The following is a 23,255-nucleotide window of genomic DNA, read 5'->3' as shown; positions in this document are numbered from 1 at the left end:
CCCCACTTAGCCACTGGAGCGACGTCCTTCAGCGGAGCCGACTTCTAAAAGTTCCGATTTTGTGCTCCGCGGCTCTATCACTTGCCAGAAGCGGCCCACGGAGGCCCCCTCCCCCGCCGTCTATCCTCCCGAATATCGCCTCGGATTCACTTCTCCGCACGTCCTACCTTCCAGAAAGTGGTCGCTTTTCTGTTCAGAGTGTTGTTACTCTTCTTATCTTTGATCTCCTGTTGAGTTCGTAGGTGTTCAGAATGGTGTGATCCCTATTCAGCTGAATTCCTGAGACCAGACGAAATCTACTCCTCCGCCATCTTGCTCCGCCCCCCATTTCCAAAGATTTTAAATGCTTTTGTGTAAATACAGTTTTCACCAGTTTCACCGGGAAATGGGCGGCATAGCTCCTCATGCTATCATTTGGAAGTTTTTTTACTGGATTTCCTTTTACCTGCTTGTATGGTAGTCACCTCTATCACCTTCATTCTGTCAAGATAGAACTGTTGTTTTGTACTCTTTCTCCTTTGAGAGACAACTAAGGAATTGAGTGAACTTGCTTTTACCTTACATCCCCAGCTTTCTAAAAGATTCCCCCAAAATAATGATTTTGTAAGTTGTCTGGCTTTTTACATTGTTAGGTTGGGGGTGATATGTTCTTTACTTTAAACATCCTAAGTTGTAATTTCTTTTTATTTTTTATAGTAAGTAGCATTTGTTTAACTCTCCTACTTTGTAGATGGTAAAACTACAATGTATGCAGTTTAGGAGGCCGTATGAGAGAAAATGACAAAATTGTCCTAGGCTTTCTATATCTAAACAGTATTACTGAGTGTACAAATATGCCCAGACCTTATTAAAGTAAGCTATGATTTTTACTGTCCTTTGAATTTCTAGTCTATGCAGAAATAGATTATTAATTCAATTGTTTATTTTGCAAACATTTCTATATATGATGCTCTGTGCTGCAGTTATCAGGGAGTAAATCTTGAGTCTTATCTTTCAAAAGATATTAGTCTACTAGAAGAAACACATGTAGACGGAAAACTAAAGAAAGACTCAACAGGCTGCTCGCCCACCCTGCAGTCCCATCCCTGCATGGTCCACCCCCACTGCCCATGCAGAACCAGCTTCATGAGTTGCCTGGGCCACAGGTGAGTGGCAAATGGGCTTTGGTGAGCCCAAGGAGGGACAGGCCTACCCTGGTCCCCACACATCTATGTGTCTGTCCCTAGCATTCTGCAAGGCTAGAAAAGGAGGAAGAACCTGTCCAGAATCCGTACAGGACAAGAAAAGAAGGGGAAATCTCAACATGGAAAAACTTTATAGTGAAAATGAAAGTAAAGCTGGAAATTGAGGGAAAGCCAGAAGATGGAAGTAGAGCCTAAAGATAAAGGAAAATCAGATGAGGAAGAAAAGCTGGAAGTAGAGGGGAAGCCAGGCCTAAAAGGAAAGGTCCAGAATGAGGGACAGCCAGAAGATGAGGGAGAGCAAGAAAGCAGGGCAAGTCTGAAAATGAGGGGAAAAAAAGAAAAAAACACACACAGGGAGGGCAAGCTAGACTCCCTGGCAAAGACTGAGAGTGAGCTGCAGGCTGCCAAAAAGTACCCACCTGAAGATTATATACTCAGGAAAAGAAAAAGAAAAACGGACAGGGGGATGAAGGAGTCCCCCAAGGCCTATCAGGAGGACTTACAGGAAAGGAACTTGGGCAATAAGATGAAGACAGAATGTGGAGATATGTCAAGGGCTCAGGAAGAGCTAAGGAAAAACAGAAAATGGGTGGTTTTCATTGGATGCAAAGATATGTACAAGATCCATTTGCCCCAAGGAGGCAACAAGATGTCAGAGGAATGAGAGGCAGAGGTAGGGGCCAAAGGGGCTTACACGATATCCCGTATCGTTAACGACTTGGGCCTTCAATCCTAATTTCTCTAAAGAGAATATTTCTGACTCTGCTTTCCCTGGCAGGCATTTGCCAGGCTATGTGCTTTAATCTTAAGCTGATACTTTGCTTTAGGTGTCACTCTTGTTGCCAGCAGCCTTTGGATTGAAGTACAGTGTTCTCTATCTTTCAGTAGAGGATTTTCACCCATGTGCCTGGAAGAGATGTTCATGGTACACTGTAAAATAACAATAAAGAAAAACAGTTTTCAGAACCACAGAAAAGAAAGAAAGAAGGAAGGAAGGAAGGAAGACAGGCTCAATAAAGGGATACCATAAGCTCAGTCCGAAGAATGAATGAGAGTTTTTAAGGCAAGAAATACTGGGAATGTCCAGTGAGATAAAAGCCAGAACAAAAGCACAGAAATAGTGAAGCCCTGGATAATTTCTAGAAGAGTTTAATGAGTGTGAGACAGATACAAGATATGGAGGCAGGAAATAAGACCAGAAATGTTAAGTCAAGGCAAATGAATAAAGGACACTGTGTCTTGAAAAGGAGTTTGGAGTCTAGTAGATTGGCCAGAAAAGCCATGGTGGGTATTTTAGCAAGAAGTAGCATGACCACTTATGTTTTAGTTATTATTTTAAGAAAATAACTGGTTTCAGTGTGATAGATGGTTTTGGATAAGGAATAGCTAGTGGTAGTGATACCAAGGTAAAGGCTATTACATGGACAGTTATTTGGATTTGTAACTAAAAATATGGTTATGGGGACAGATTTTGAGACCCAATTTTATGGTATAATTGGCAATTTCTTTACCAGTAGACTGCAGTAGGATAGGGATAGGTTTTGAGCTTGAGAACTGAAGTAGATATTGGTATAATTAAAATCAAGAGGCAAGATAAAGAAACTGATCTGGGAAGAAAAATAATGAGTCTAGATTTAAACATCTTAAATTTGAATAAACCCTGACATCCCAGTGAAGGTTCTAATAAATAGTAGGTACAGGTGCCTGGGTGGCTCAGTCAGTTAAACATCTGACTCTTGGTTTCAGCTCAGGTCATGATCTCCAGTTGTGAGATGGAGCCCAGCACAGGGCTCTGCACTGGGCATGGAGCCTGCTTAAAATTGTTTCTCTCCCACTTCCTCTCCCCCTTCTCTTGCCCTCTCTAAAATAAAAATAAAATAAAATAAAATAAAATAAATAAAATAAAATAAAATAAAAAATAAAATAAAATAAATAAAATAATAAAATAAAAATAAAAATAAAATAAACAGGTAATACAGGCCTGAAGATAAAAACTTACATCAGCTTATATCACAAGAAAATTGACATCCTGATTTTCCGAACAAATTATTCTAATTTCTTTTTAAAAATTCAGATACTTGGCCATAGAAACATTTTTACTAGGTATGTCTCCTCTAGCAAAGAAAACAAACAAGAAAAAAAAATCAAGCTATTGGGACTATACAAAAATAAAATCTTTGCACAGCAAAGGAAACCATCAACAAAACAAAAAGGCAATTTACTGAATGACGTATCAGACAAGGGGTTAATATCCAAAATATATAAAGAACTTATATAACTCAACACCCAAAAAACAATCTGGTTAAAAATTGGGCAGAGGACATGACCATTCAGGTCCTCAATGTCAAGTCATGACATTTTTTTCAAAGACACACAGATAGCCAACAGACACAGGAGAAGATGCTCAACATCACTAATCATTAGGGAAATACATATTAAAACAACAACGAGGTATCACTTTATACCTGTCAGAATGGCTAAAATCAAAAACACAAGAAATAACAAATGTTGGAAAGGATGTAGAGAAAAAGGAACCCTCGTGTACTATTGGTGGGAATGCAGCCACTAGGGAAAATAGCATGGAGTTTCCTCAAAAAATTAAAAATAGAATGGCCATAGGATTCAGTAATTCCACTACTGGGTATTCACCCAAAGAATATGGAAACACTAATTCTAAAAGATACATGCACCCCTATATTTACTGCAGGGTTATTTACAATAGCCAAATTATGGAAGCAAATCAGTGTTCATCCATAGATAAATAAAGAAAATGTATACACACACACACACACACACACACACACACACAGTGTGCATCCATAAAGAAAATGTGACACGTGTGTATACACACACACACACACACACACACAGACTACTCAGCCATAAAAAGGAATGAAATCTTGCCAGTTTCAACAACACGGATGGACCTAGAGAGTATAATTCTAAGTCAGTCAGAGAAAGACAAATACCATATGATTTCACTCATATGTGGAATTTAAGAAACAAAACAAAGCCAAAAAGACAAAAAAACAGACTCTTAAATACAGAATGGGTGGTTATGAGGGGGGAGGTGGGTGGGGATGGGTGAAATATATAAAGGGAATTAAGAGTAGTACACTTATGGGACACATGGGTGGCTTCCACTCGGGTCATGATCCCGAGATCCTGGGATCGAGTCCCGCATGGGGTTCCTTGCTCAGCGGGGAGCTTGCCTCTCCCTTTGCCTGCTGCTCCGCCTGCTTTTGCTCGCTCTCTCTCTCTGACAAATAATAAAATCTTTACCAAAAGAGTATACTTATGTTGATGAGCACTGATAAATGCATAGAATTGTTGAATCATATTGTACATTTGAAACCAATATAACACTGGATGTTAATTATACGTGAATAAAAATAAGAATGCAGATAGTAATAGCTACCTCATAGCGTTTTGGTGGGTGATTAAATAGGATACAAATCGCCTCAATAAATGACAGCTATGTTGCTATCCATTTTTGAAGTCATTTGGATTAACAGAAATGAATTCAATAATCCAGAGAGAGTATATAATGTATTCGAGGTTAAGTCTAAAGACGTGCTTCAAGGTATGTTTTTGTGGGTTAACAAAATACTTCAACTTTAGGTCAAGTTTGAGACTTTGAGGTAGCAAAGCAGGAAAATATCTAAATAGAGTCTCAGATCTGTGTGACTTTGCACTTTTCAAAGTGCCCTCTCACATATCATCTGATCAAATTCACAGCCATTCTTTGAAGCAGATATTATCACCCCGATTTTATAAGGCTTGTGACTTGTCCGTCCATGGTCAGTCACAAAGTATGTATACTTATGGAACAGTTCTTGCATATCTAGCTTCTGACTCTCAGTCTGTGTAGCTCTGCCCTATCAAATCTGCCCCTTGGAGGCTCAACATTCATCCTTCTTTCTGGAATTTACCTTGGACTTCAATAAAATAGCCCTATGAAATACTGCATTCGGAAGGAGTTCTGATATACAATTTTTGACCGTGAAAGCACTTACAGTGGTTTATCATGCCCATTAGAAAAACATTTCCAAGGAGATAAATGTTCAAAACCTGCAAAGTTTTGAGTATGCAATTCAACTAAATAATCTGGAGATACAGCTGATACTGACTTTTTTGAGTTGGTGTTAAAACTGTGATGCTGTTATGACATTAAACCAACCAATTTTAAAAGGTTACTGTTATTTCTAAAACCTGAGCACATGATCAGTGCTGTCTTGAATAATAGTGACGCTCAGGAAAAAAAATGGCACATCCATCTTATTAGTTCTAGGCCAATTTGAAAAATAAAGTAAAATGAAGCCAAAAAAAAAATTATGCCTTACATTTTTTTTACCCTTTTATCACCTGAACACTAAATTTTTTTCTTGGGTTTAAAAGATAAGTATTCTCTTGGGGCACCTGGGTGGCTCAGTCGGTTAAGCATCTGCCTTCGGCTCAGGTCATGACCCCAGGGTCCTGGGATTGAGCCCCACATCGGGTTCCTTGCTCAGCAGGGAGCCTGCTTCTCCCTCTGCCTGCAGCTCCTCCTGCTTGTGTGCGCTCTCTCTGACAAAATAATAAAATCTTGAAAAAAATAAAAAAAATAAAAGATAAGTATTCTCCTATGAAGAAAGTTGAAGCATAATAACAGTATTTTGTTACCAAGGCCATGATACAATATTTCTTGAAAAACCTATTCCTCTAGTGGCAGGATTACTCAGTCATGTGCACAGTTTCACCATCTGTAAAATGGAGTTTATTTTTTCACATGAGTTAATAGTGGCATCTGACAGTTTCCTGTCTTTTAGGAACCTCAAAACATTCCCAAAGTGCCACTTTTTCTATCATAAGAAAAATTTCTTCTCAAGTTAGTTTGTATTTCACTCTCATCTTCCATGAGATGATATCCTATGACACAGGATGATGGAAACTTAATTCTGCTCAAGCACATAACTGCTCCAGTCCATGGAAAATAACAGCAATAAGATGTGGAATTCATCTAAAAGGTGTTATTACACATTAAAGATGCAGTTTATGCTGGACATCTGCAGCATATCATTGTAATTAATCAAGAGTGGGTAAATGCAAAAATATTGAGAGGATAAGCATGTTCTGTCTCTTCCATTTTTCCCTCCACTTAAATAGAAAACAGCCTGGAAGAATGAGTAAGTTATGAAAAGGTTTATATGAAGGAAAACGTTGAATCTTCAGAGTTCTTATATATAAATAGCTCTCAAGAGAATTGATTCTAGGTAAAACCTTTAGTGATAGGTCCAAAATGGAGGGGAAAAAATGACGGAAAGAAGAAACAGAATAAGAGAATGGAGGAGAGAGGCACTTCAGGGAAGTCTCAGATTACCAGCCATCCTTTGAAGAAAGTTAAATGATCAAAAATAATTCTAATATTCTTTGTCTACCCGGTCCTGGGAAAAACTATTACAGATGTAAAGAGATCCAGGGAGAACAATCCAATGTAAGTCCCAATATTATGTGTATTTTATAAAAATATATGTGGACCCCCCCCAAGTATAACTGTACTGGTAGAATTTCAGATGCTCTGGTATCTGCATGGAAAAATAATTTAAATCGTTAAACAACTATGGGGCTCCTATCATATTACCAGCACTGTTCTCAATACTGGGAATATAGAGATGAGTCATATGTGGTCCCTGCCCTCGATAACCTAAGAATCCAGGCAGTATGTAAAAGCATACCAACCAACAAACAATTGAAAACTATAATAAACTATTACAATAGTGATCTGAACAAATTATCATCAGGACACAGATTAATAAGTGCTTACCTCTTTAGCCTAGAAGGAGCAGAAATGCAGAATAATAAGCAGCCTCTCAGAGGAAGTGGCCCTTGAGCTGGCATTTGACAGATGAACAGTTTTCTCCAGGTAGGCCTAGGAAAGAGGTCCTTCATAAGCTCTGGATGTTCTTTGAAATGCTTAATGTCACATCGAACATGTTTAAAATGTATCCATATCAGATATTAAAGTGTACTTTATAATTTATACACAATCATAAGAGTTGGACTGCATTTGCCAAGATACTGTAATGCTACATTTTGTAGACCATGGATTAAATGTTTATTAATTCAGTTCTGTGATTTTTTTTCTTATATTTAACACAATACATTGTCCCTTTTATCCAAAATTTTCTTAGACTCTTGGAAAACTCCTAATCTCCAAGCACCATTCCTATGTTACATGATGAAAAATAATGACTAGAGCGAATGCCTACCAGCCACAGGGTTTGGCTGGAAAAGAGGCTCTGGGAAAATGTCTATTTGAGTCAGAAAAAAAAAACAACTTTTTTTTTTTTTAAGAGACGGGGTGGGGGGCAGGAGCAGAGGGAAAGGGAGAGAGAGAGTGTTAAGCAGGCTCCAAGCCCATCACAAAGCCCCAGGCTGGGGCTCGATCTCACAACCCCAAGATCATAACCTGAGCCAAAATCAAGAGTCAGATGCTTAACCCACTGAGCCACACAGATGCCCCTAGTCAGAAAAATCTCTTAAGATCACTGATTAACTCTTTGTAGAGAAACTCATTATTATATTTGCATAAGACATTCTCTTTCTGTAGTCAGAAGTCATCAGCAAAATGACTGAGAGAGGATCCACTCAGAATTTATTTCCTTCCTGTGATCCCATGATCCATGATCATAGAGGAGTCCCTTAGTCTTCAGCCTTTGTTTCTCTATTCATAAAATAGGGATAATACTACAATCCTATAAATGTGAAGTATCTAAAGTTTCCTAAGGAAGACTCTAGAGATGTAAGGCAGTATAGCAGCCACCATAACCCAGGGCTTTTTATCTAGCACTTTCCTTTGAACCCAGGAATGGCAAAAGTTCTTAAAATTACCTTCACTAGAAAAATGATATGTAATAAGACGATAAGGACTCCTCCCTTTAAGAAATCACTGAAAGAATTTATTTTTAAATAGAAAACACTTGGGAAATGTAGATTTTCTTTGTGAATTATCCCATGTAAAATCATATTGAGTGATGTATGGACGCTCCTGACTTCGAACACTGGGGGGGGGGGGGCAGGGACTTCTTTTTTACATTCGGAGTGGGTTTTTGAAATGCATTGCTGCTTTACAGAGTTGAGGGTGTCAGGAAAGCGAGCCTGCCAGTGCAGAGAAGCGGGAGGTGCTCGGGGAACCTCCCGGCTCAATGGGTGCCCTCAACTCACCTGGGGCTGCAGCTGCTGGAAGGGGCTGCAGCTGCTGGAAGGGCTTCTCCCCTGCAAATTATGTGTGCAACAACTCACAGAAGCTGGGAAAGCCACCTCCCCAGGCAACTCTAGTGCCGGGCACCCAGAGCAGGAGACGGCAAGATCCTCCAATTTGCCACCTCGTGGCAGATTCAGGAGAGGGGATCGTCTCTTGGTGTGGTCTAGGCCCGGATGATGGTTGAGAGGGGCAGGCCATCCCACGAAGTCACCTGCACGAAGTACTGGGTGGCCTCCACGCCCTTGCAGAAGGCAGGGCTGCCAGAGCAGTCGCACCAGAGCGGGAGAGGTGGTATCAGTCACCTGTTGTCATGGCCACAGGGAGCCCCGTGCCCCCTGGTCCCAGGAGCCTGATCCGTGGCTTGCTCCGGCCGGAGTCCCTACCTAGCCGGTCCCCTCAGCACCACTACTCCACACCAGCCGGCATCTGCGTCCAGACAGCAGTTAAGTATGCACCACAATGCATAACCTTTGTTCAAGCCTTGAGAAATTGGGTTGGGGCTTTCCATGTAAATAGTGACAGCAGTAGGGTCTGAGGAATTTGGCATAGGGAAAGATGGCTAATGTTATTAATGTGGTGAATAAATATTTAAAAACAGGATAAGCAGAAATTTTAAAATGTGTAAGCTAAATATTTTACAACTGAAGTATCTTGTCTAATTGACATATACATAACCAGCAATGTTTGCTGCATGTTGCAGCTCCTACATACTTCCACTCTAAAAATCCCACTGAAATTGAAAAACAGTTTTTGTTCTTTCCAGTTATGATGTTACTGTTGTTAGGTTAAGGGGTTACAAATTATGCGCTTCACACACCAAAAAGGGTTAAAAGATAGTAAGGCTCTCTCACATCTCTGTCCCCTAACAGGCAAGTCACCCCCTCTCCCATCTTCACATCCCATCCACTCCCCCCCTGCAACACACACACACAAGTAACCACCATTATTGATACCAACATTAAACACTTCGGTTGAATAATTAGAACCTGAACAGTTAGTCACCTGCAGGAGAAAACTGATGAACTTTTTGTTAATTCAGAGAAATTAATTACAGAAGCAGTCCCTAGAGAAGTGTGGGAGGAAAGGGATGTAGGAACAAGTCAAAGGACCATATCTTCGGGATGTGAGGGCGATCTGGCTGCGACATCTGCCACCCCATTGATCGCCAGGGTTGATTCGGCTGATCTGGCTGCCTAGGCGGGTGTCCCCTTCCTCCCTCACCGCTCCATGTGCGTCCCTCCCGAAGCTGCGCGCTCGGTCGAAGAGGACGACCTTCCCCGATAGAGGAGAGGACCGTTCTTCGGTCAAGGGTATACGAGTAGCTGCGCTCCCCTGCTAGAACCTCCAAACAAGCTCTCAAGGACCATATCTTCGTTAAAACCATCACCTTTAACAAATTCTTCTCTAAGAAGAAATTATGACAGTTAACATTGTGTGTGCCTGCCGCTGTCATTTTTATTTTTACAAGGAAAATCCAAAGCACCCTGAAATTTGATGGAATTGGATTTATGCACGATGTAAAACTTTCTCACAAGAAGTAATGTCAGAATTCTGTCACCACCTTTTTTATTTTGTAGAGGAGGAAGCAGTAGCTCATTGACATATATGTCTTCCAAAGTTTTTATTCCTTTCTTTCCAATAAATGAATATTTTGAAATAGTTATATAACTTTGGTCACCCCAATCAACTAGTAATCAATATAATTTATTCTGATAATTATAAAAATGTATTTGTTGGATGAAATTAACAATTATATCAAGAAAGATTCAATGTTAATACATCAATGTTAAAAATAATTTTCAGGTTTCTTTGGGATAAAGTAAAAATAAATTGCAATGCTCTTCGGTTATTAGAAAGACGTATTTATATTATTTAATTGACATTCTTCTTTCCAAAACCAGCGTTTGTTATTCCACTCAGAGACCATTTATTATTTATATCTGCCCCAGCACCTACCACATAGCCTAGCACATAGTAGGTGCCAAATGAGTATTTGCTGACTGAGACCAATTATATATCACAAAATTATTTTGTATTTGACATTTAATATCATCCAGTACCGCAAGGGGTTTTATTAACACGGAGATAACACTTGTTTATTGTATGAAATTAATCCAAAATGGAAAATGTTATAGTGATTTTTTGTCTCATTCTATTAAATAAGTAATGCAATTAGAAAATTACAAAAACAAGCAATTAATACCATTGTCAGAATGAGTCCATTCCATCGTTAGAAAATTACAAAAACAAGCAATTAATACCATTGTCAGAATGAGTCCATTCCATCGAGCACTGTATGTTTCTTAGTTTGTTGGAGATTTTTTTTCCCCCAGAAAATTGGGGAGTGGATGAATCATGGCCAAACTGCAACATATTTCCTCAAACTTTTCTTGTGCTTTCTCTCAGCAAAACTTTTTATTTTTCCCCCATATTACTGCATCTGGACTTTATCACCCACAATCACACTGCCATGATTACTAAAACTCCCTATCTTGTTTTTACTGCAATCCATATCCTACCCTGTCTTTAATATCCAGCTGAAGTCCTCCCTCCTCCAGGAAGCCTTCCCTCCAACACTCAGCCTGCAGCAAACTCTTTCCTCTGAACTTTCGGAGTAGTGATGACACTCACCACACATTTAACATTCTTTGTATGTTGACATTGTTGTCTAAGTTTTCTGTGCACACATTTAACCATTCTGGTAGGATTGATTTTAGAGTAGAAATAGCCACAGACGTGTGTCACTTCAACCTTATTTTGTATGAAAATAGAAACTGAGGCCCACCCAGAGGGATTAAGCAAATGGCCCAAATTCACAGCTTTACAGTAGCAGGAATGAAAAGGTATCTTGTTCACCATTGCTTCTGCTTCATTACTGCCTATCTATCAAGTATGAGTCTTTGCATATCTTCATGTCTGCATGCTAAGCATGGTGCTTTGTATGTATTACATTTTGGGTGTTTTGTTGTGGTTTTGTTGTAAATGTTATATAAAATATACATCCCACTATTGATTTTAAAAATATTTGCTCAATGATTTGATAGATGTTTGTGTTAATGTGCTTTCCTATGGTGAACACAGTTGTTTTTCAAGGCTCTTTGGGTATATGAATAGATCCATTCATATATTTTGCCAGTCTTACCTCAACTGATACATTTTACAAAACAAGTTCTATGCCAAAACAAATATAAAAGGGGGCAAGAAGCTTAGAAAATTGAGATAATTTACAATTTTTTATAAGAGATAAAGGCACAATATGTATACCCCATGCCATCCCTCTCTACCACCCCCAGCAAAAGAACTGGAGATACACACACTCACACTCTGCTTAAAACTGTGGCACAGATAAATGCGTACAAAAGAACCTAGAGTATATGGGGAGCAGGAAGGAGAGAGAAGGGTTACCGGCAAAGAAGAGTTCACTGCTCTACAATAAAGTTATTTATTTGAATCTGTATGCAAAAAAAAAATGTGTTTCCTTTTAAATATTCACAAGATGTTCAGACAGTTTGAGCCAAAAAGGGAGACCTTTAACAGATGCTGGGCTAGAACCGGGACCTCTACCCTCACACCTGCCCTTCATTCTCCATTAGTTGCAAGTCCTTTCAGTAATCATAACTGAGGAGAATACCAAATTCCCACTGTTTGCCACTACCTTTAGTGAAAGTCAAACTTCATTAAGTCTAGACACTTTGCAGTTCCCTCCGGATGAGGCATTTTTTTTTTTTTCCTACAAGTCTTTACCTGAAGTCTTTGGCAAAGGTTGCATAGGAGAGTCAGGAACTCAAGCAGATGCTGAGGTTGGATCTTAACCCCATAGCTACCAATGAAAGGCTTGAGGCATCTGTCATCACCTGGGTGGGGGATGGGAGGGTGTGCAGAGCAGATGGCATAAGTTTGACAAAATGTTAAAACTTGTTAAAGTTGTTAGAGGGATGCCAGACTTTGACTATGTGGCCCACTTTCTCTCCACTGGCCTCACCTGTGCCCCATGCTCACTCATCATCATCTGTGGAGCTCTCACGCCACCTGACCTCAAGGTGTTACCTCCAGCCTCAGAGTTTGTCTCCTTTCACGTTGGGATTGGGTAGAAACTTCTCACTGAGGTTTCTCATTTCTTTTTCCATTCATTGTGCACAAGAAAGTAGTTGAAACTGCTTCCATACTAGTAGAATATCTACCTTAAAGACCAGGAATTAATGGAGAAAGCCTTTTTGGATACTGATTCTTTCACACTCAACCCCTAAAGCAGCCCTGGTTTCCAGGTTAGGTTTTGATTTCTTGAATCAATGTAGTTATGACTTGTCTGTCCTTTCTTAGAGTAATGCTCATAAGTCCTTGAGCTGGTCCTACTATCCAGGTTACACAGTAATAGTAATAAAGATAACAATCATAGGGCGCCTGGGTGGCTCAGATGGTTAAGCGTCTGCCTTCGGCTCAGGTCATGATCCCAGGGTCCTGGGATCGAGTCCTGCATCGGGCTCCCTGCTCCTTGGGAGCCTGCTTCTCCCTCTGCCTCTCTCTCTCTCTCTCTCTGTCTGTCTCTCATGAATAAATAAATAAAATCTTTAAAAAAAAGATAACAATCATAGTAATTAATATTTTTTAAAGACTTTCTTAATGCTAGATACTAAGCACATTTTTTACATGTATTAATTCATTTACCCCTGTATTGGGGTCCTCCAGGTATATATCTCCTGGTTCTGTTTCATAGTATGTATATTATGAGAAATTAGATCATGTGATTATGGAGGCAGAGAAGTCCTATGATTTGCTATCTGCAAGCTAGAGACCTGGGGAAATCTGTGATGTAATTCAGTCTCAGTCCACAGGCCTGAGATACAGGGAAACTGGTGGTGTAAATTCCAGTCTGAGGGGAGGAAAAGATGAGATGTCATGTCTCGGCTAAAGCACTGAGGCAGGAAAAAAGGGACAAATCCTTCCTTCTTCTGCCTTTCATTCTCTTTAGGCCCTCAGTGGATTGGATGATGCCCACACACCAAGTCCACCAATTCCAGTGCGAATCTCACCCAGAAATATCCTCACAGGCACACCAAGAAGTAAATAATGTTTAATCTTGGCACCCTATGGCAGAATTCAAACTCAGTCTGTCTCTAGAAAATGCAGCCTGAGCTGTGAGGCTTAGCTGCCTCCTACAGTGTGCATTCCATTGTAATACTAACAATAATAAATGGCAACACAGGTTACCCATTGATTAGACACATGCTTTAAGTTAATTTTAAATGAGTTTGATTTCTGCACCGAAGTACCTCATTTACACTCTTTCCTCTGGTTCCTCTGAATAGGAGCACCTTCATGAGGTTGGCTACCTGGAGCTGGAAGAATGGTCAGCAGCTATGGAGCATTAGGGTTTTTTGTTGTTGTTGTTAAATTTCGGGCATTTATCTATTAACAGCCTCTTGAGATATTTGAATGTTTATAGAATAGTATTACAATCTGAGTCTACTCCAAAGTATAACTGAAGGTTCAAGTGATTTCTTTCTTCCTCAGCCTTATACTATAGAAGGGAATCCACTCTTTACCTGCAAATAGAAAACCTGAAATTTAATTATAGGAAAGGAGAACATAAAAATGCAAACTTGTTTTTTTTTCTCCCCTTGAACCTCATCTTCGTCCTTTAGTATAGAGACAAAAGATTATTAGAAAACTTTTTTTTTCATGTGCAATACTTACTATCTTTCATGTTTCATAAATTTGAAATGTTCAGAATTTTTATGCCTTGGTAGTTCTGGGGGAGGTGCTTACTTTTTTGTTTGTCTTTCTGAGAGCATTTAGAAGAAGGAAATACTTCAATTTGTTATACTGTAACAGTTCCTAAGCATTTTAATTTATTCTTTAGAACCTATGAGTATGAAGCTGGAAGCCTTATTATGTTAGGGATATTTTTAAACTTTCATATATTTCTCTCCTGGCACCTTCTAAAACTTCCAGAGTTAAGTGTAACACTGCATTCCTGAAATTCAGTGAAAACTATTTAATTCTTGTTTATCCTTTGTAGAAACCAATTTAGTGACCAAGTGTACATAATTTCACTTCCACTACCTAATTTATCTGGAATTGTTAGGGAAAAAGATAATCTGAATAAGAAAATTCCCAGAAATTTAAGTTTACTAATTTAAATATTTAGAATTTGAAAAATATATATGGTTGACAAATATCTTCTTGCTTTAAGACATATATGTGAAGCACAGTCTAATCACTTTAGGTTTCTTGGTTTCAGTAGAGGGAAATGTTATGGAGTGCTGACATAACACAACCAATAATACAGTTATGATCTCATTGGTAAGGCTTTTCCTTCTCACCTTAAATTCAACACAGTTTATTCAGCAAACTTACTTAATGAACACCTGTAATATTTGATCCTATGTTAAGTTATTACAAGTGCAGAAATGAGTTAGACAACCCATGTAAATAGCATCAGATTAAAACATAAAACAAGACCAGCACCCAGACATAGGGTTTCTTCCAATCGTTAGCCTTTACTTCTTCCCAAAGGTAACTACTCTTGATTTCTTGTGTTTTTTTTTTCAACATTATATTTGTGAAATTCATTCATTTTGGGGCGTTTCACAAATTTCCATTATTGTGAAGTATTGGCTCTAAGGATATATCTAGGAATATATCAAAAATTCTCCATTTCATTGTTCATGGATCTTTTTAGTTTGGTTATGTGAGTAATGCTGCTCTGAACATTCTTGGACATGCCTCTTGGTATACATATTTTGCTGTGTATGTGCCTAAGAATAGAAACACCATATATTAGGATAAATGCATGCTTAACTTTAATACAAGCTGCCAGTGAGCATTCCAAAGTTTCTGCATTAATTTATCATCCCACCAGCATAACAGTTTATGTTGTTGCACATCTTCTCCAGCATTTGGAATTGTCATCTGAAATTGTAGTCATTCTATTTTGTAACTCATGAGGTTTTAATTTGCATTTGCCTGATGAATATAGGGAGGTCAAGACCTTAGTTATAGTGTCTGGCCATTTATTTACACTCTCTTAGAGTTCTTAATCAGACTTATTACTAATTTTTCTATTGGGTAGCCAGACTCTTACTGGTTTATAAAAATTCTTTGAATACTCTTCATTACAAACTCTTTGTTGAATATATATGTTGCAAAAACTTTTTTCCACTGTCTCACGCTTAGTAGTCTTTTGATGAACAAAAATTTCTAATTTTAATGTCTTCCTTTTTATCAGTCTTTTTTCTTTATGGCTAGTGATTTTTGCATCTGATTTAAGGAATATATTCATACCCTGATGTTATGAAGATTTCCTCCTGTGTTATTTTTTAGAATCTTGTTTTACCTTTTATATTTAGCTCTTGAATCCACCATTTTATTTTATTCTGTGAGATGGGTGAAGTAGGGGTTAAATTTTTATTTTCCAGTTGGCCTGTGCATTTATTGGCAAAGGCAACTTTTTTTCACAGCAGGGCAATGTTACATTTGTCATTAGCTATTGAATTATGGCTTCATGTAACAACACTGATAAACACTAGAAAAATATTATTAAGCCCAAGAAAGCAAGTTGCAGAACAATGTAAAGACTGAATTCTTTTAAATATAGATTATATCCTGTTATGAATAAATGATAAACAGTAACTTGTTTGGGGTTACAACTTTGATGAACCTATAAAGAAAGTGAAGGGAGCAATAAAATATTGAGGACTGGGTCAACTCAGAGCAGGGAGGAAAAAGGGTAGTATTAGAAGGGGCACAAAGGAGACTTTCAAGGCTTGTAAGTATTCATTATATCACGATTGTCTTCATACATTACAAATGCTTAAGAAATATTTTTGGTATCTGTTTAGTAAGTTTGAGAAAAAATTAACAGTGATTGACAAATTATCCAAAGGCAACCATACAGTTACAGTTTCAGCTTCTCCCTCTGGCTGCTAAGTCCCTCTTCATCCTTCTTCATTCTCTGTCCTTTAGGATTCTCCTTAGTTTCTTAGAGCTTAGCTATACATTTATTTAAGAAGGTGGTTGCTATGCTTGGTCCAGCATTTCTAGGCTTTGTTGTTGTCGTTGAGATTTGTATCTTTCCACATGCAGGCAACGAAAGCCCTCCCCTTCAGCTCCTTCTACCTCTCTCCTCTGCAGGCTCCAGTCCCCTTCCTCCATCCCATTGAAACTGTTCTTGTCAAAGATAAAATGTCTTCCATGTTAGCCAGTCTTATAGGTTCTTTCTCTACTGGATTCATTCAATACAATTGACAACTTCCTGTATCTTGGTGTATTTTATTTGCTGCTATGAAGCCACAGTCTCTGAATTCTTGTACTACTTTGCTGGAACTCCTTTTTTTAGCCTCATTCCCTGGCTCCTTCTCTTGTGCTGATAGCTCAGTGTCGGTGGCCCCAGGGCTCAGTGCTAGACCCTTTTCTCTTTTCTTCCTCCACTTTCTTCTTACATGATCTCATCTGTCCCATGGCTTCAACATGCCCAGTGTTTCCCAAGTTTATGTCTTTAGCCCTTGTTTCCATTTTAGGATAAGATTTCTGTACCCATTTGCTTACCTGACACTCTTATTTGGATGTCTGATAGGCATCTCAAATTAACATTTTAAAACAGAGTTCTTGATTTTCCACAACCCTCTTCTCAAGCCACTTGGTATCAGTGGGACTGAATTCAGCTGCAAAGAAAAGAAAAAAAATATATATATAAAAACAGTGGCTTAAAAATATAACTTTTGTTTCTCTTTTATATGAAAAAGGTCTGAAAGTCAGCATTCAGAGCTACCGTGAAGGCTCCTTGGTCATCAGGTTTCTTTTATATTTTTGATTCAGTGCCTTAGCAGGCACTTCCATCTTTCAAATCACTTCAGTATCCACGGTCATCTCGGCATGCCGCCCATCTTGCCTAGGTTTCCGGAGGAAAGACAAGGGAAAGATAACAGAATAAAAAGGGCACATCACTCAGATTGAAGCAACCTTTCCAAAACTCTCACACACTATTTCCAAATATATCTCTTTGGCCAAAGGCCATACACCTAGCTGCAAGGAAGGGAATGCAAAAAATGGATTTTAGCGGGGCCTGCTTCCATCTTTACTACAGTTTGAATTGTGTTGCCAAGAAAGAAGGAGAAAATGGGTGCTTTGCAGCAAGTAGAGGTCTCTTAGTATTTCTCCTGAGTCCTTGCCCTCTCAGCAAACAGAACTACTGTCTGCCTGCTGATTCAAATAAAAATCCTAGGGCCATTCTTGGTTCCTTCCCACATCCTATCCATCAGACAGTCCTCTTCTATTTCCAAAATAACCCCTTGAATCTATCATCTTTCTTCCTTCTCCTCTGCTATTCTCTTAATAGAAAACCTCATCATTTCTTGGGTAGACCTGTAATTGCAATGGCCCCTGCCGGCCTCTTTTTCTGTCAGTTTGGATCACCTATCATTCTCACAGCAACCAACCTGCATGAGCATCTACTTATACCACACTTACCCTCTGCTCTCCTTTTCTAGCCACGGAGGCTTCCCACACATCAAGTTCTTTCCACTTACGACCTTTGTGCCAGCCCCTTCTACATGTTTCGGGTTTTGTTTGTTTTCTTTATAGTCTGTCTCCCACGGCTGCAACATAAGCTTCATAAAGACAGTGGCTCATTGGAACTCTTCACCCATTTCACTCAGACCTAGAACAGGACCTGCCTAACCCCTGGTAGTGCTCAGTATTGTTGAATAAACAAATGCATCTCTTATTTGTGAAGCTATGAGGTTTTTGTTTTGTTTTGTTTTTGTGGTGTTTTTTTGTTCTTTACTATTTCTTGTTTTGGTTTACACTATATTCTAAATATTCTATATCAAATATGGATTGCTTTTGAATATTAAAAATTTCTTTCAGTAACATTAAATAATTTGTAGTGCCTAATTATGAGGTCTGAAGGTAAGTAATTAGTTAAAGTCTAATATTTTGCAGCAGCACTTATAATATGTAAGATATGGCCTAGGAATGTCAGATAGCAAACAGATCAGTCACACATCCTAACTTTAAGGAGTTCACAATCCAAAATGGGAACTAAGAAAAAAACTATATCTATCTATATTCTAACGCAGACTTTGGTAAGTGTTAACAAAGATATATAAATTAGATGTGAATTACTACTATATTTGCGATATAATCCACCCCCACACTTCATGTAGCTAGTATATTATACTATATAAAATCATGGCCTCCCATGCAGTTGCTATATAGACAAATTCATGTAGTTGCTTTTGCTTATACCAAAAAGTTTCTTCCATCCTAATTCATCTTTTTTGGTCATTTTTTACTCCAAAAGCAAATCAAAAACAAAAATAACAAAAGAACCAACAACAACAACAACAACAAAAAACCAAAACAATAAAGAAAACCACTCTCTCTGAAGCAAGTTTCTAGGCATTTCTGCCATTACTATCTAGATATTGAGGAAGTTCTTTTCCAACACGGCCTAACTTAGGGATGCTACTTAGCTTACTTCAGAGAAAGTGAGCAGCAAGTGATATATGCTGATTAATCTGCCTTTTTACAGGGTGGCAGCCTCAGGAAAAGGCACCATTAGGAAAGCAAAGCAGAAAACTAATTAAGGGCTCCAAAGTGCTCTCGAGATAAGGTATAAGTGAATTAAAAAGGGAAACATTTAATAGTTTTAGTTTATCTTAGAGAATAAATGCTTCATGACATTGAAAGATGTTTAATAAGCGGTTTATTTATAAGAACCAAGACTAATGTCATATTAAGCATTGCAAAATTTAATAATGTTATGGTGCTTTTTTAAATTTGTTTTGATGATTGTTTTATCTTTTATTTTTCCAGTTCTTGAAAGGTATTTGTAGCTATAGTTTTATTAATATAAGGCATTCTCAGAATTGTAGATATAAGCTACTTAATAATAATAATAGATAGCATTTATTGTGCAAACACTCTACTATGCAAAGATTAAAAGATAGTTCATATCTTCTTTTTCCTGTATCCTTTATAAAGCCTAATTCTGGCTGGATGCATCTTAAGTAGTTAATACATATTTGTTTGCTCTGCTGTAATGTTGAGAAAACACTGTATTGGGAATTATAAATGAAAATATTCTTAACTCTCACTTATTAAATGGAATAACCTGTTTCATTTTTCATAGACTACAAAACTGCCAAGGTTTCCCCCAGCTGTAAATCCGTTAGTTTTCTATCTTCTTCTCTTTATTTCTTTCCCTCCCCTCCCTTCCCCCCATTTTCTCTGTCTCCCTCTCTCCCTTCCTAACTCCTTTCATTCCTCTCTCTATGAGCACACTTGCCTATTTTAGGATATATTCATCCATTCGACAAGTATTTTTTGAATACCTATTGGTAGGGTGCCAGTCATTGTTCCATTTACTGGGATCCAGCAGGGTACAAGACAAGAACAAACAGTGAACAACCAAGTCCTTGCATTCTCATGGACTTCAGGGTTTGTAGCCCCTTGAGGGACTACCTCGTCATTCATATGTTTCTCCATGGTGCCTGGAGGAGGGCATTGACTCTGTTGATACTTTAAGGAAAAAGCATTAATGAATGTAGAACAGAAAGAATGAATGAATAAATGAATGATGATGTGAACTTTTGACCCCTTCAGGTTTGAGAAAGCCACCCTGTCCTGGATGAATTATAATTAAAGGAACACTGGATGGCCTTAGAAAGATTGAACCTAGGAGACAAAAGGTAGGTGATCATAGGCAGTTTCATTTTTTTTCATGTGTTCATCTTATAGAAATCTCATTTTCACAAATCATACACCAGCGTCACTAAACAACCTTCAGTGCTCTGATTTCAGACCTTCATAATCAGCTGAGAAACATTTCAAGCTGTAACAAACAGGAACTCTTCTCAGGCTATAGTTCAGTTCCAGTAACATCACCATTTATGTGCACCAGTTTTTGTAATTATTTTAATATCATTGCATTCTGTCCTCATCACTTTATGAAAAATATGAAAACCAGAAACAAATGTGCTGATTTAGCCTGACAAGAAGTATGACTCTCATAAATCTACTTATGTAGATTATGTAGATTAAGAAAACCTTAATAGGTTTTCGATAACAGTAGAAAACGTTTAAAGTTAAAAAAAAATCATACTGTACCGAGATTCTCATTAGATTTAAGCAAGTCTAGTATGCATTTGATTGTCAAATTAAAACAAAAAGAATTAAGAACATGTATGTAATGTTGGAATTTTATCATTGAAGACTGGATCTAACAAAAAAGAGATAGCTTTTTTTTTCCCCCCTTAAACTCTCTGGCAGACAAACTCTCCCTATCTCTATTATTTGACTACTGCACATGAGACCTTCACACATGCTTTCAGAAATGCATTAAGTATGAAAGTAGACCTACAAATGGGGGGCATCTGGTAGCTAGTTGGTTGTAGTAGTCTCACTTGTCCCCCAAAGTATCCCTCCCCTTTTCTCTCCCTTTCTTTTTCTTTTCTTCTGTCACTTTTAGAGTTCCTCTGTGATTTTTTTTTTCTTTTTTTTTTTGGTGTACATTAGGCCTCCTAGTGATACCTAAAGGTATCCCCAGGCAATGTACACCTGAGCACAGAGCTAGAGAACCTAGAATGGGTTGACCTCTGCCATGAATTTTAAAGATTCAGAGGTTCTGGAAACTATATGCTTCTTCTCTCATTTTTAGAAAGCTCCAGAGACTTGAGGAGACTTGTGAACCTTAGATAGCTTGACTAGCATAGCATGGCATACTGGAAAATGTGTATACGTGCTTGCGCTGAACTAAAAACTTGGCTCTGTCATTGTTCATCCTCATAACCATGTGCTAGCTCCTTAGCCACATAGAAAGTCAGTTTCCTCATTTATAAAATGTGTATATGATTACTCAATATCATTGTGAAGATTGCAAAGACATACATATACGAAGCGTCTGGCATATAGCAGGCACTCAGTAAATATTGTTATACTAATTATACCATATTGGAACAAATTACTGTTATGTTTTTTTTAAAGATTTTATTTTATTTATTCATGAGAGGCAGAGGGAGAGAGAGAGGGAGAGAGAGAGAGAAGCAGAGGGAGAAGCAGGCTCCCAAGGAGCAGGGAGCCCGATGTGGGACTCGATCCCAGGACCCAGGGATCATGACGTGAGCCGAAGGCAGACACTTAACCATCTGAGTCACACAGGTGCCCCAAATTACTGTTATGTTTAAGGCATGGATATAGTTTAATGAAAGGAAAGGATGTCCCTTCAAAAAACCTTAAAAATTAAAAGCAAAATAACTGCCTTTCCGTATTTTAACCTGATCGTTAAGAAAGCATTAATCAAGGGGCGCCTGAGTGGCTGAGTCAGTCTGACTCTTGCTTTCAGCTGGGGTCATGATCTCAGGGTCATGGTATTGAGCCCCATGTCGGGCTCTGTGCTCAGCATGGAGTCTGCTTGTCCCTCTCCTTCCTCCTCTGCTCCTCCCCCTGCTCTCACACATGCTCTCACAATCTCTCTCTAAAATAAATAACTGAAATTTTTTTAAAAAGCATTAATCAATTCCTAAATGTTCAACAATGGAGTCTTGGGAATCAGTGACAAATATTAAAATAATTAAAACAGTGAATAAGTTAATTGTTAAAGCAGATCCTTTCTTTTTTTTATTTTTATTGTTATGTTAATCATCATACATTACATCATTAGTTTTTGATATAGGGTTCCATGATTCATTGTTTGTGCATAACACCCAGTGCTCCACGCAGAATGTGCCCTCTTTAATACCCATCACCAGCCTAACCCATCCCCCCACCTTCTTCCCCTCTAGAACCCTCAGTTTGTTTTTCAGAGTCCATCGTCTCTCATGGTTTGTCTCCCCTTCCGACTTACTCCCCTTCATTCCTCCCCTCCTGCTATCTTCTTCTTTTCTTTTTTCTTAACATATGTTGCATTATTTGCTTCAGAAGTACAGATCTGTGATTCAACAGTCTTGCACAATTCACAGTGCTCACCATAGCATATACCCTCCGAAATGTCTATCACCCAGCCACCCCATCCATCCCACCCCCCACCACTCTAGCAACACTCAGTTTGTTTCCTGAGATTAAGAATTCCTCATATCAGTGAGGTCATATGATACATGTCTTTCTCTGATGGACTTATTTCACTCAGCATAACACCCTCCAGTTCCATCCACGTCGTTGCCAATGGCAAGATCTCATTCCATTTGATGGCTGCATAATATTCCATTGTGTATATATACCACTTCTTCTTTATCCATTCATCTGTCGATGGACATCTGGGATCTTTCCACAGTTTGGCTATTCTGGACATTGCTGCTATAAACATTGGGGTGCATGTACCCCTTCAGATCCCTACATTTGTATCTTTGGGGTAAATACCCAGTAGTGCAATTGCTGGATCGTATGGTAGCTCTATTTTCAACTGTCTGAGGAACCTCCATACTGTTTTCCAGAGTGGCTGCACCAGCTTGCATTCCCACCAACAGTGTAGGAGGGTTCCCCTTTCTCCGCATCCCCGCCAATATCTGTCGTTTCCTGACTTGTTAATTTTAGCCATTCTGATGGGTGTGAGGTGGTATCTCATTGAGGTTTTGATTTGGATTTCCCTGATGCCGAGCGATGCTGAGCACTCTTTCATGTGTCTGTCGGCCATTTGGATGTCTTCTTTGGAAAAATGTCTGTTCATGTCTTCTGCCCATTTCTTGATTGGATTATTTGTTCTTTGGGTGTTGAGTTTGACAAGTTCTTTATAGATTTTGGATACTAGCCCTTTATCTGATATGTCACTTGCAAATATCTTCTCCCATTCTGTTGGTTGTCTTTTGGTTTTGTGGACTGTTTCTTTTGCT

The 23,255-nt window shown here is 38.6% G+C and overlaps 1 pseudogene; it reads left to right on the top strand.

Annotated features, from left to right (window-relative positions):
* Positions 1-1,303: 1,303 nt before the first annotated feature.
* On the top strand, positions 1,304-1,898 carry LOC112839017 (transcription elongation factor A protein-like 3; annotated as a pseudogene).
* Positions 1,899-23,255: the final 21,357 nt, after the last annotated feature.

Source organism: Callorhinus ursinus, unplaced genomic scaffold, assembly GCF_003265705.2.
Source record: "Callorhinus ursinus isolate GAN/ISIS: 27379988/994484 unplaced genomic scaffold, GSC_fseal_2.0 scaffold63, whole genome shotgun sequence".
Classification (NCBI taxonomy): Eukaryota; Metazoa; Chordata; class Mammalia; order Carnivora; family Otariidae; genus Callorhinus; species Callorhinus ursinus.
This window is presented reverse-complemented; position numbering and strand designations above follow the sequence as displayed.